Genomic DNA, 14,714 nt, shown 5'->3' with positions numbered 1-14,714 from the left:
TTGAGAAACATTGCCTTAGCTGCATCATACAATGTCCTTTGCAGAGGACATTTTTATTAACAATCAAATCAAATAATTTTTATTATTTTGACCACTCATGAAAATGGTCCCTGGTGGTCCACTTGTTAAGATTCTGCCTTACAATGCAGGGAACGAGGGTTTGATCCCTGGTCAGTGAACTAAGATCCCACATGCTGCAGGGAAACTAAGCCTGCGTGCCACAACTACTGAACCCAGGTGCTCTGGAATCCATGCTCCACAACTAAAGAGAAGCCCGTGTGCTGTAGCAAAGAGCCCACACACTGCAATGAAATATCTCACATGCCGCAGTGAAGACCCCATGTGGCACAACTAAGACCTGATGCAGCCAAATAATAAAATAAAATTTTAAAAATTTGAAAAATTTTCATTGGATTTATTTTTTTCTTTGAACCATTAGTAATATAGAAATGAGCTAATTGAAATTTCAATATATCAGTAACTTTCTATCTAACATTTGTTATTGATTTCTGGAAATCCCAGACTATCATCAAAAAATATTATTCTAAATGATTTTAAGTCTTTGAAATTATTGAGATAAGATTTGGGTTCAGTGTGTCATCAATCAACAGGTACTTGAAAAGAATGTGCCATCTAGTTTGGACGGTCTTGGCTTTCTATATATGCCAACTAGCTCAACTTTATTATGTTGGTCAAAACTTTCCAATTCTTGCTGACTTTTCTTTCTTTACATACAGAGACACCTAGTGTTCCAAAATATTAGTGCATTGCCTCAGATTGTTAACACTGGATGTTGAAGGGAGATCAGTTAGACAGTTCAATTACTTATTAATGACATTTCACCATTTCTTTAAAAATAGCCAAAACATTCTGGTGGGGAAGAGGGCCACAAAATGCACTAGGACATATTTTAAAAGTATTTACTCTTATGAAATTTTAAAAACTTCTTCTCCCTGGATGCAAAATATCGATTAATTCCTTTGATTCTTGCTCTGTGGCCTTTACATGCATGCATGCATTTAACGTCCCACCTTCTATGACTGAGAATTTCCTTTTTTGAACCTATAAAGGAAGTATTGTGGCTCAAACACTGTGTGTGTGTGTGCATGTACCTCAGCAGATACTGAGTTCAAACAACGTGTTTAGCTTATATGATTTATTAAAGAAAATGGAAAGTAATTTTGTAAGAAAAGTTATAAAAGTTTTACTTGCTTCTTTTTGCAGAAACATTATCAACCAATATTCCCTCAATAAGTGTTTAATGCAAATATTCTGTTGAAGTATAACATATATCAAAAACTGCATAAATAATAAATATATAGCTTGAAAAATTGTCAAATTACTTTATTGCAATTAGATAATTAAAGAGAATTATCAGCCCCATCATGCCCTCTTCCAGTCACTAAATTCTCATCAATTTCTATCCTGTTTTCTAACACCAGAGATTGAATTTCACTATTTTTTAACTTTACAATTATGGAATTGCAAATTATGTGTTTGTATCTAGCTCCTTTCACTCATCTTTATATTTGTGAGATATATACATGTCATTTAATGGAGTTGTAGTTTATTCAATCTTATTGTTATGTACCACACCTTTTTATGGATATACCAAAATTTTAACATTCTACTGTTGAAGAACATTTAATTTTTCTCCAGTTTAGGCAGTTAAACTAGTGCTCTATGAACATTCTAATACACAGTGGAAATATTACCTAGCAGAACATTTTGGTTCTTTCTTTTCTTTTTTTTTTTTGCGGTACATGGGTCTCTCACTGCTGTGGCCTCTCCTGTTGCGGAGCACAGGGTCCAGACGCACAGGCTTAGTGGCCATGGCTCACGGGCCCAGCCGCTCCACGGATTGTGGGATCCTCCTAGACCAGGGCACAAACCCGTGTCCCCTGCATCGGCAGGCGGACTCCCAACCAGTGTGCCACCAGGGAAGCCCATTTTGGGTCTTTTGGTTATATGCTGGGGTTGTTGCACCATAAGGTAAAAATATCTTCAGTAATTAACAAGGTTCCAAAGTAAGTATGTCAATTTAAATACTCACCAGATGTTTATGGATCTGTCAGTTGCCTCATTTCTACTCCAACCCTTGGCAGCTCTGACTTTTTAATTTTAACCGTTTGGAAAATGTGTGATTACATGGTGGAACAATTTGCATTGACCTTATTTTATATGTTTACCACCATTCCAGTATCCATTTCTCTGATGTTTTTACTGGACAATCTTCATTTTTCTTATTGATTTTTAAGAGTATTTGAAATAGTCTGCACATTTTTTGGTATATGTATAATAATTATAGTCTGTCACAGTATGTCTTGATTTCTCACTTTCTTAATGTTTTTGATGAGCAGGAGTTATTAATTTTAATGTTATACAATGTATCAATATTTTGTCTTGATAGTAATGTTTTTGTGCTCTTGTAAATAAATGTTTGACAAATCCCAATGCCACGAAGATATTTCCCAAAGTTTTCTTTTGGAGTATGAAAGATATATACTTGTAATATATATGACAGTAAAGCACAAAGGTAGATAAAGTAGAGTATGCTGTGTTTTACCACAATTAGATTGATACAAACCTAAAGAAGTTTGGGATAATTAAGGCTATATCTAATAATCCCTAGAACCACCTCTGGTAAAATGTCCTTTGAAATAGAGTTAAAAATCAACATAAGATTTAATAGAACTCAGTAGAATATCTGTTTAACACAAAATAAGAGGTAAAGGAGGAGAAAGGAACAACAATAACAAAAAGATAAAAAAATATAGAAAACAGTAAAATTGCAGGTATAAATCCAAGAGTATCAATAATTACATTTAATCAGAAGGCATAAATGGTTACCTTAGATGAAAAAGCAAGTCTGAAATATATGCTGTCAGGAATTGCTGGCAAGATGGCAGAGTAGGACATGAGCTCATCCTTTCTTAGAATAACACCGAAATCATAACTACCTGCTGAACAACCATTGATTAAAAAAAAGCTGGAATCTACCCCAAAATACCCTACACCCAAAGACAAAGAAGCCACAAAGAGATGGTAGGAGGGGTGCAATCACAATAAAATCAAATCCCATACCCGCTGGGTGGGTGACCCACAATCTAGAAAATAATTATACCACAGAAGTTCTCCCAGAGGAGTAAAAGTCCTGAGCCTCACATCAGGCTTCGCAGGTAAGGGTCTGACAATGGAAGGAGGAGCCTCCAGACAATCTGGTTTTGAAGGCCAACAGAGTTTTATGGGAATTCCACAGGACTGGGGGAAAGAGAAACTCTACTCTTGGATGGTGCACAAAAAGTCCAATGCACACCAGGATACAGGGAAAACAGCATTGACCTCATAAGAGACTGGATCAGACCTACCTGATAGTATTGGAAGGTCTTCTGCAGAGGAAGGGGGTGGCAGTGGCTCACTTCAGGGACAAGAACACTGGAAGTAGTAGTTTTGGCCAGTACTCATTGGCATGAGCCCTCTCAGAGGCCACCAATTCCCCACCCACCACAAGATCTAGACCCACCCAACATCCTGTAGGCTCTAGTGCTCAGACACCTCAGGCCATACAACCAACAGTGCTGGAACACAGTCCTACTCGTCATCAGACAGGCTGCTTAAAGTCTTCCTGAGCATGGCCCTTCCCAAGAGAGGGACAAGACCCAGCTCCAACCACCAGTGGGCAGGAACCAGACCCTCCCAACAGGAAACCTGCAAAAGGCTCTTAGACAGCCTCATCCACCTGCAGGCAGACAGCAGAAGCAAGAAGAAATACAACTCTGCAGCCTACAGAATGGAAACCTCAATCACTGAAAGGTCATATTCCTCTGCTGTATCATCTTGTCCACAATAATTTGTAGACAAGATGATACAGCAGGGGAATATACCCCAGATGAAGAAACAAAATAAAACCCCAGAAGAACAACTAGGTGAAGTGGAGATAGGCAATCTACCAGAAAAAAAATTCAGAGAAATGATAGTGAAGATGATGCAAGACCTTGGAGAAAGAATGGGGGCACAGATTAAGAAGTTACAAGAAATGTTTAACAAAGACCTAGAAGAACTAAAGAAAAGACAGAGATGAACAATACAATAACTGAAATAAAAAAAATGACAGTAGTAGGAATCAATAGCAGAGTAACTGAGACAGAAGAAGGGATAAATGAACTGGAAGAGAGAATGCTGGAATTCGCTGCCCCAGAGCAGAATAAAGAAAAAAGAATGAAAACAAATGAAGATAGTCTAAGAGACCTCTGGGACAACATTAAATGCACCAACATTTGGATTATAGGGGTCCCAGGAAGACAAGAGAGAGAGAGAGGAGCTAAGTAAATATTTGATGAGATAATAGCTGAAAACTTCCATAACATGGGAAAGGAAACAGTCACCCAAGTCCAGGAAGCACAAAAAGTCCCAGGCAGGATAAACCCAAGGAAGAACATGCCGAGACACATAAAAATCAAATTGACAAAAATTAAAAACAAAGAAAAATAGTAAAACAACAAGGGAAAAGCAACAAATAACATACAATGGAACTCCCATAAGGTTATCAGCAGATTTCTCAGTAGAAACTCTGCAGGCAAGAAGGGAGTGGCACATTATATTTAAAGTGATGAAAAGGAAGAAACTACAACCAAGAATACTCTACCCAGCAAGGCTCTCATTCAGATTCAACAGAGAAAGTAAAAGCTTTACAGACAAGCAAAAGCTAAGAGAATTCAGCACCACCAGATCAGCATTGCAACAAATGTTAAAGGAACTTCTCTAAGCAGAAAAGAAAAGGCCACTACAAGAAACAAGAAAATTACTAATGGAAAGCCTCTCTGGTACAGGCAAACATAAAGTAAAGGTAGGAAATTATCTGCACACAAATATGATATCAAAACCAGGAATTGTGAGAAATTAGAGCGCAAATGCAGGATATTGGAAATGCATTTGAAATGAAAAGACCAGCAACTTAAAACAATCATATATATATATATATATATATATATATATATATATATATATATATATATGTATGTATATTGCTATATCAAAACCTCATGGTAATCATGAACTGAAAATCTCCAGTAGATACACACACACAAAAAGAAAAAGGAATCCAAACACAACACTAAAGTTAGTCATCAAGTCACAACAGAAGAGGACAAAAGAGAAAGGGAAGAAAATTGTCTACAAAAACAAATCCAAAACAGTTAAGAAAATGGCAATAGGAACATAAAAATTGATAATTACCTTAAATGTAAATGGATTAAATGTTCCAACCAAAAGATGTAGACTGGCTGAATGGATACAAAAACAACACCCATATATATGCTGTCTACAAGAGACCCACTTCAGATCTAAGGACACATAGTGACTGAAAGTGAGGTGATGGAAAAATGTATTCCATGCAAAAGAAAAAGTCTCAAATAAACAACCTAACTTTACACCTAAAATTACTAGAGAAAGAAGAACAAACAAAACACAAAGTTAGTAGAAGGAAAGAAATCATAAAGATCAGAGCAGAAATAAATGAAACAGAAATGAAGAAAACAATAGAAAGATGAATGAAATTAAAAGCTTGTTCTTTGAAAAGATAAACAAAACTGATAAACATTTAGCCAGACTCATCAAGAAAAAAAGGAGGCAGGCTCAAATCAATAAAATTATAAATGGGCGCTTCCCTGGTGGTACAGTGGTTAAGAGTCCGCCTACCAATGCAGGGGACCTGGATTTGAGCCCTGGTCTGGGAAGATCCCTCATGCTGTGGAGCAACTAGGCCCATGCATCACAACTACTGAGCCTGCGCTCTACAGCCCACGAGCCACAACTACTGAGACCGAGTGCCACAACTGCTGAAGCCCACAGGCCTAGAGCCCATGCTCTGCAACAAGAAAAGCCACCCAAAGAGAAGCCCATGAACCACACGAAGAGTAGCACCTGCTTGCTGCAACTAGAGAAAAGCCTGCATGCAGCAACAAAGACCCAATTCAGACAAAAATAATAAATGAATAAATTTTTTAAAAATTAGAAATGAAGAAGAAAAACTTACAGTGTACACCACAGAAACACAAAGGATCATAAGAGACTACTACAAGCAACTATATGCCAATAAAATGGACAACCTGGAAGAAATGGACAATTTCTTAGAAAGGAACAATCTCCCAAGACTGAACCAGGAAGAAATAGAAAATATAAACAGACCAATCATAAGTACTGAAATTGAAACTGTGATTTAATAACTCCCAACACACAAAAGTCCAGAACCAGATGGCTTCACAGGTGAATTCTATCAAACATTTAGAGAACAGTGAACACCTATCCTTATGAAACTCTTCCAAAAATTTGCAGAGGAAGGAATACTCACAAACTCATTCTATGGGGCAACCATCATCCGGATACCAAAACCAGATAAAGTTACTACAAAAAAAGATAATTACAGGCCAATATCACTGAAGAACATAGACACAAAAATCCCCAACAAAATACTTGCAATCTGAATCCAACAACACATTAAAAGGATCATACACCATGATCAAGTCGGATTTATCCCAGGGACACAAGGATTTTTCAATATCTGCAAATCAATCAGTGTGACACAACATGTCAACAAATTGAATAATAAAAAAACATATGATCATCTCAATAGATGCACAAAATGCTTTTGACAAAATTCAACACACATTTATGATAAAAACTCTCCAAAAAGTTGGCAAAGAGGGAACATACCTCAACATAATAAAGGCCATATATGACAAATCTACAGCTAATATCATTCTCAATGGTGAAAAACTGAAAGCATTTCCTCTAAGATCAAGAAAAGACAAGGACATCCACTATCACCACATTTCTTCAACATAGTTTTGGAAGTCTTAGCCATGGCAATCAGAGAAGAAAAAGAAAAAGAAAAAAAAGGAATCCAAATTGGAAAAGAAGAAGTAAAAGGATCACTGTTTGCAGATGACATGATACTATACATAGAAAATCCTAAAGATGCTACCAGAAAACTACTAGAGCTCACCAATGAATTCAGTAAAGTTGCGGGTTACAAAATTCATACACAGAAATCTGTTGCACTTCTACACACTAAAAATGAAAAATCAGAAAGAGAAATTAAAGAAACAATCTCATTTCCCATCACATAAAAGAGAATAAAATATCTAAGTGTATACCAGCTTAAGGAGGCAAAAGACATGTCCTCTGAAAACTATGAGACATGGAAGAAAGAAATTGAAGATGACACAAACAGATGGAAAGATATACCATGTTCTTCGATTGGAAGAATCAATACTGTCAAAATGACTAGACTACCCAGGGCAATATACAGATTCAGTGCAATCCCTATCAAATTACCAATGGCATTTTTCACAGAACTAGAACAAAAAAGAATCTTAAAATTTGTAAGGAGACACAACAGACTCCAAATAGCCAAAGCTATCTTGAGAAAGAAAAATGGAGCTGGAGGAATGAGGTTCCCTGACTTCAGACTATACTATAGAGTTATAGTTATCAAAACAGTATGGTACTAGCACAAAAACAGAAATATAGATCAATGGACCAGGATAAAAAGCCCAGAAATAAACCCACACACCTATGGTCAATTAGCCTATGACAAAGGAGGCAAGACTATACAATGGAGGAAAGACAGTCTCTTTAATAAATGGTGTTGAGAAAACAGGACAGCTACAAGTAAAAAAAAAGAAATCAGCGCATTCTTTAACACCATACACAAAAATAAACTCAAAATGGATTCGAGGCCTAAATGTAAGGCCAGACACTATAAAACTCTTAGAGGAAAACATAGGCAGAACACTCTTTGACATAAATCGCAGGAATATATTTCTAAGCCATCTCCTAAAGTAATGGAAATAAGAACAAAAATAAACAAAAGGGGTCTAATTAAACTCAAAAGCATATGCACAGCCAAGAAACTATAGACAAAACAACAAGAATGGAAGGAAATATTTGCAAATGATGCAACCAACAAGGGATTAATCTCCAAAGTTTACAAACAGCTCATGTGGCTCTATATCAAAAAAACCCAAACAACCCAATCAAAAAATGGGCAGAAGACCTAAATAGACATTTCTCCAAAGAAGACATATGGATGGCCAAAAGGCACATGAAAAGATGCTCAACATCGGTAATCATTAGAGAAATGCAAATCAAAAGTACAATGACCTATCACCTCACACCAGTTAGAATGGCCATCATCAAAAATCTATATACAATAAAGGCTAGAGAGGGTGTGGAGAAAATGGAAACCTTGTACACTGTTGGTGGGAGTGTAAATTGGTACAGCTACTATGGGGAACAATATGGAGGTTCCTTAAAAAACTAAAAATAGAGCTACCATATGATCTGGCAATCCCACTCCTGGGCACACATCCAGAAAAAAACATGGTTCGAAAGGATACATGCACCCCAATGTTTATTTCAGTGCTGTTTACAATAGCCAAGGCATGGAAGCAACCTAAATATTCATCAACAGATGAATGGATAAAGAAGATGTGGTACATATATATAATGGAATATTACTCAGCCATAGAAAAGAACAAAATAATGCCATTTGCAGCAACATGGATGGACCTAGAGATTCTCATACTGAGTGAAGAAAGACAGACAGAGAAATACAAATATCATATGATATGGCTTATATGTGGAATCTTAAAACAATGATACAAACGAACTTATTTGTAAAACAGAAACAGGCTCACAGACTAAGAGAATGAATTTATATTTATCAAGAGGGCAGGATGGGGTGAGGGATAGATTGGGAATTAGGGATTGACACATACATACTGCTATATTTAAAATTGATATCCAACAAGTACCTACTGTGTAGCACAGGGAACTCTGCTCAATATTCTGGGAAATATATTATTTTTCAAATTCATTTCTTAAATGGGAAAAGAATTTGAAAAATAATATATACATGTATATGTATAACATGTATATATATACATGTATATATATGTATACATATATATGTATAGCATGTAATATATACATGTATATGTATATGTAAAATCACTGTGCTCTACACCTGAAACTAACACAGCAATGTTAATGGCTCTAATATAAAATAAAATTCAAAAAATAAGTAAAATATATGCTGTCTGCAAAATGCAACTTTTGGATTCAGAAATAAAAATAGGTTTAAAGTAAAAGGATGGAAAATATATTCCATGCAAACAGTAACCATGAAAGAACTGGGAAACTATATTAATATCAGACAAAGTATATTTAAGAGGCTTTATGTTGCTGGAGACAAAGAGAAACATTTCATAATGATAAATGATTACAGATCAGAAAGATATAATAATTATTATACATACCTAAATAACAGAGCCCCCAAATTCATGTAGCAAAACTGGCATCACTGAAAGGGGAAATGGACACTTGATCACATAGTTGGAGATTTTAATATCATCCCCCCAGGAATTGATAGCAGAATAAACATAAGATTGGTAAGAATATAGATGTGAACAATCAACCAACCTGATGTGACATTTAGCACATTCTTTTTAGAATCATATGGAACATTCTCGGGGGAAAAAAAAACATATAGTAGGCCATAAAACAACTCTCCATATACCTAAAGGGATAAATCATGCAATGTGTTTTCTCTTATGAAGACCAAAGTACATTCTCTCACAGCATAATTACATTAAAATTGGTGATTTGAATTTATTTAAGAAATTATAAAATATTTGACCATTTATGACAATTAATTTGGTCAATAACAAATTACAAGAAAAATTAGAAAACATTTTGAATGCAATTAAAATGAAGAAAAAAATACACACACACACACACACACATATGCTAACAAATTGGACAATGTAGAAGAAATGGACTAATTTTTAGAAATGTACAACCCGTCAAGACTGAAACAAGAAGAAACTGACCATTTGAACAGACTGATCACTAGAAGTGAAATTGAATTTATAATAATAATAATATAAAAAAACTTCCAGTGAACAAGTCCAGATGAGACTGGTGTCTACATAAAATCCAGCCCTCCCACCAAAGACACTGGACACATACAGTTTGCATAGGGACACTCCCACATAAGAACACCCCTTTAAGACCATAGTAGGTAACTATTTCACATAAATTCGTAGAGGCAGAGAAAGTTAAGTAAATGAGAAAGCAGAAGAACTACTTTCAATAGAAAGATCAAGAGAAAACCCCCCAAAAAAATAGTGAAAGAGAAATAAACAGTTTCCCAGAAATAAATCCTAACATACACAGTCAACTAATATTTGAAGGGAGGCAAGAATACTCAATGAGAAAGGATAGTCTCTTCAGTAAATGGTATTGAGAAAAAGTAACCATATGCAAATCAATGAAATTGGGCACATATATTACACCTCTCACAAAAATGAACTTGTAATGAATTAAAGATTTAAATGTTAGACCTGAAACTGTGAAACTCCTAGAAGAAAACATAGGAAAAAGTTCCTTGACATTGGTCTTGGCAAATATTTTCTGAATATGACACCAAGAGCACAAGAAACAGAAGTAAAAATAAATAAGTAGGACCACATCAAACTAAAAATTTCTGCACAACAAAAGAAACAACAATATGAAAAGGCAACTTATGGACTAGGAGAAAATATTTGTAAATAATATATATGATAAGGGATTAATATCCAAAATACACAAAGAACTTATAAAACTGAATAGCATAAAAAAACAGCCCAATGGAAAAATGGGCAGAGGAACTGAATAAACATTTCTCCAAAGAAGATGTACAAATATCCAACAAGTACATGAGAAAGTGCTCAACATCACTAATCATTAGGGAAAAGCAAACAAAACCATAATGAAATATCACCTTACCCCTGTTAGAATGGTCATCACCAAAAATACAAGAGATAACTACTGTTGGCAAGAATGTGGATAAATGGAAACACTTGTGCTCTCTTGATGGGTATGTAAATTGGTTCAGCCACTATGAAAACCAGCATTGAGACTCCTCAAAAAGTTAAACTAGAGCTACCATATGATCCAGCAATCCCATTTCTGGGTATATATCCAAAAGAAATGAAAGCAGGATCCTAAAGAGATACATGCACCTCTATGTTCATTGCAGCAGTATTTACAATAGCCAATATATGGAAACAACTAAAGTGCCCATCACCAAATGAATGAATAAAGAAGATGTGGTGTATATATGTACAATGGATTATTATTCAGCCATGAGAAAGAAGCAAATACTGCTTATTGTGACATTGTGGATGAGCCTTGAGACATTATGCTAAGTGAAGTAAGTCATACAGATAAAAACAAATACTGTATGATGTCACTTTTTTTTTTTTTTTTTTTTTTTTTTTTTTTTGCTGTACGCGGGCCTCTCACTGCTGTGGCCTCTCCCGTTGCGGAGCACAGGCTCCGGACACACAGGCTCCGCGGCCATGGCTCGCGGGCCCAGCCGCTCCGCGGCATGTGGGATCTTCCGGGATCGGGGCACAAACCCGTGTCCCCTGCATCGGCAGGCGGACTCTCAACCACTGCGCCACCAGGGAAGCCCGATGTCACTTTTTAAAAATGTGAAATCTAAAAAAAAAAAGAAACAACAACTCAAAAGCAGAAGGTAGAGTGGTGGTTATCAGGGGCTAGGGGTGGAGGAAATAGGGAGATATTGGTTAAAGGGTAAAATTTCCAGTAATAAGATGAACAGATCCTCAGATCTAATGTACAGCACGGTGATTATGAATAATACCATATTATATATTTGAAAGTTGCTGAGAGAGTATATCTTAAATGTTTTCAGGAAAAAAAAAGAAATGGTAATTATATGGTGGAATGGAGGTTTTAGTTAATTCTATGGTGGTAATCATTTGCAGTATATAAGTGTATCAAATCATCACATTGTACATCTTAAATATTGTGTGTCAATTACATCTCAATAAAACTGGAAAATAATAAAAATGCAGAAAATGTAATATTTATTGTATAAGAAAATGAAAATAAAATCTATAAAATTAATAAAGTTTCCTGAAATCTGTTTGGGTTGGGAGAAAGTCTAAAAGCAGATACACACTTCTAATTATAGAAGTAGTATTTTGTATGTTTGAGAGAGGAGATAATGGGGTATATAGTGGTTATTAAATTATCTTACATTTAATTTCTCTATCTTTACTTTATAGTTTAAGTGACTCTAATCGTCAAATATTAAAAGTTGTACACTAGAGCAAAGTTTAAAAAAGGAAATGATCTCAATATGATAAAGGCTACAGGGGTAAAGCTCACATTTAATATCATACTCAAAGATGAAAAACTGAAAGATTTTCCTCTAAGAAGAGGAATAAGGCAAGGGTTTCCACTATTGTCACTTTTTCCACAATGTATGGGAAGTTGTAACCAGAGCAATTAGGAAAGAAATAGAAATAAAATATATCTAAATTGGAAAGGAAAGTATAAACTTCTCCTTTTTACAAATGACATGATCTTATATATAGAAAACCCTAAAGAATCCACCAAAACACTGTAGAGCTCATAAACATACTTGGTATGGTTGCAGGATATAAAATCAACATACAAAAATCAATTATATTTCCATACACTAAAAACAAACTCTCTGGAAAGGAAATTTTAAAAAGTAATACCATTTACAGTAGCAACAAAAACAGTAAAATGTTTAGACATCAACTTAATTAAGGAAGTGAAAGACTTTACACTGAAAAATATAAAACATAAATAAAACAAAGAAAATATAAGTAGATAGAGAGACATCCTGTGTTCATGGATTGGAAGACTTAATATTGTAAATTGTCCACACTACCCAAAGTGATCTACAAATTCAATGCAACTCTTGTTAAAATGTCAATGGATTTTTTTTACAGAAATAGAAAAAAAAGTCTAAAATTCTTATACCTCAAACAAGTCTGAATAACCAAAAATTTATGGGAAAGAACAAAGCTAGAGGCAACACTCTTCCTGATTCCAAGCTATATTACAAAGTTATGGTAATTAAAACAGCATGGTACTTGCAGAAAGACAGATACAAAGACAAAGGGAAGAATAGAGAGCCAGGAAATATACCTATGTGTATACAGTCAACTGATCTTCAACAAGCATGCCAACAATACTCAATGAGAAAAAGACAGTCTTTTTAACAAATGATGTTGGGTAAATTGCATAATCACATGCAAAAGAATAAAACAGTACCCTTATTTTACACCATACACAAAAATAACACAAAATGCATCAAAGACTTAAACATAAGATCTGAAACTGTAAAATTCCTAGAATAAAACATAAGGGAAAAGCTTTGTGGCATTGGACTTGGCAATGATTTCTAGGATATGGCACCAAATGTGCAGACAACAAAAATAAAAATAGGCAAATGGGACTACATCAAAGTAAAAACAAAAACACACAAAGAAACAAAACAACAACAAAAAACTTTTGTATAGGAAAGGAAACTAGTAATGGAAAAGAAAAAAACAACTCCCAAATGGGAGAAAATATTTGCAAACCATATATCTGATAAGGGGTTAAACCCCAGATATATGAGGAACTACAACTCAATTAATAACCTGGTTAAAAAATGGACAAAGGACTTGAATAGACATTTCTCCAGAGAAGACATACAAATGACCAATGGGTGTATTAAAAAATACTTAACATCACTACTTATCAGGTAATGCAAATCAAAACTACAATGAGATATCACCTTACACATATCAGAATGGCAAGTACCAAGCAACAACAACCAAAAAGAGATAACAAGTTTATGAAGAAGTGGAAAAACTGGAATCATTTTACACTTTGGAGGGGAATGTAAAATGGTATGGAGGTTCATTAAACAGGATAAAGATAGCACTACCATATGATCCAACAAACTCACTTCTGGGTATTTATCAAAAAGAATTGAAATCAGGGTCTCTATGAGATATTTGGACTCACGTTCCCTGCTGTACTATTCACAATAGCCAAGATGTGGAAAAAAACTGAATGTCCATCAAAGAATTAATGCATACAGAAAATGTGGTAAATATACTCAGTGGGATATTTTTAATGTTAAAAAGGAAATAAATCATGCCATGTGTGACAACATGGAAGAATGTCTAGGACATTATGCTAAGTGAAATAAGTCAGTCACAGTAAAACAAATACTGCATGATGCCATTTATTATGAGGTATATAAAATATTCAAACAAGTAGAAGCACAAAGTAAATTAGTGGTTGCCAGAGGCTTGGGGAGGGGAAAATTGGTAGCTGCAATTCAACAGGGATGAAATTTCAGTTATGCAAGATGATTATATTCTACAGATCTGCTGTACAATATTGCACCTATAATTAACTATATTATATTGTACACATAAAAACTTTTTTAGTGTAGATCTCATATTAAGTGTTCTTACTGCAATGAAAAAAAGGTTTCAAAGCCTCAAACTCTAAATTTAAAGATTAAAGTTAATATCTTAAAGCTCAAAAAGATAGTTACAAATGTTGAACCAATAGTTATAGGTAAAATAATGGGCTTAATAATGAAAATTAATATTATTTTCCAATAACAAGAAATATTTAATAAACATGACCATAAGATGGTCAGCCTCAAGCAAGACTCATCATATTTCACCTGAATGAATTTAATCAGTCAGAATTAGGCAAGAAAAGAATTAGAAAATGATAATGTGAGTATCCTAGGTTCCTAGAAATTAAACATGGCTAAGAGAAAAAGTTACACAGAAATTTTAAAATGCTCTGAACAGAAC

Source organism: Mesoplodon densirostris, chromosome 4 (assembly GCF_025265405.1).
Source record: "Mesoplodon densirostris isolate mMesDen1 chromosome 4, mMesDen1 primary haplotype, whole genome shotgun sequence".
Taxonomy (NCBI): Eukaryota; Metazoa; Chordata; class Mammalia; order Artiodactyla; family Ziphiidae; genus Mesoplodon; species Mesoplodon densirostris.
The sequence above is the reverse complement of the archived record's forward strand: the minus strand, read 5'-3'. Positions refer to the sequence as shown.